We start from the raw sequence: 918 nt of genomic DNA, 5'->3' as shown, positions 1-918 counted from the left end.
GGTATGGGGGAGGGTGGGGGGAGGGTGGGGGAAGGGTATGGGGGGAGGGCAGGCCCTCCACCAGCTCTCGGGGACTCCTGTTTGTTTATGGCCTGCCTTGTTCCAGAAAGGATGTAAGTCACTGAATAAACAGCTGTTCCTTCATCTAAGCTTTCCGGATTTGGGCATCCATTTGATAAATAACAACACACACACACAAACAGTAGATCAAGGCAAACTGCTGCCATGCTTGAAATAATACTAAACTCCCTCCAGAACAGCATGAAAGCGATACTCAGGGGAGCAGGGCCTGCAAACGTGCTGGCTTTGGGAGCCTTTCCAAGTGACGCGTGTGCCCAAGAATGTGTCATGAGAATGAGCTAATTACCCATATAATTCACACACTGGGGTGGGAGCTGTCCCGGGGAGGGGGGCGTGGGGCGGAGTGGAGATTACCCCAAGACCTCAGGCAGATGGGCAGCTTCAGTAAATGCCCCCAAAAGTGCCCCAGGGATCTGCTTAGAGGAAGGCGCTGGGATGTGTCACCAGATTCTCAGCGCTGCAGGTGGTCACGCGTGTGTGTGGGAGGGGGCAGGGGGGACCCCAGTCCTCCCACCTCAGCTTCAGCCTCTCGCTTCCTCTCCGCGGCCTCCAAAGGCCAGCCCGTGGGCCGAGGAGAGGAAACGGGAAGCCACTCAGTCCCTGCGAGCCAGGAAAGTCACAAGGCCCGGGAGGAGGCCTCTGGGCTCATCAAACTCGAATGCGGACCCACCCTGGTGGCCACGGAGGCCGCGTGGCACCGCGCACTCGGGCTGTCGGTCACCGGGGACAAGAGGCGCGGCCCTGCCGGGGGAGGCCTCGGAGGGGGCTGCCAGACACGACGCGACCCCAGCTGGACGCTGTCCTTAACTCCTCCCAAACGCCCCCCCCCACCCCCCC

At 60.7% G+C, this 918-nt stretch overlaps 1 protein-coding gene across 1 annotated transcript in view; it reads right to left on the bottom strand.

The window, feature by feature from the left end:
* The window catches only part of PXDC1 (PX domain containing 1), a 25739-nt gene that overhangs the window by 24278 nt on the left and 543 nt on the right, over window positions 1–918 (bottom strand). The gene's annotated exons all lie outside the window — the stretch shown is intronic.

This window comes from Lipotes vexillifer, unplaced genomic scaffold (assembly GCF_000442215.2).
Source record: "Lipotes vexillifer unplaced genomic scaffold, Lipotes_vexillifer_v1.1 scaffold1162, whole genome shotgun sequence".
Lineage (NCBI taxonomy): Eukaryota > Metazoa > Chordata > Mammalia > Artiodactyla > Lipotidae > Lipotes > Lipotes vexillifer.
Note: the sequence above shows the minus strand (reverse complement) of the source record. Positions and strands in the feature narration are given on the sequence as shown.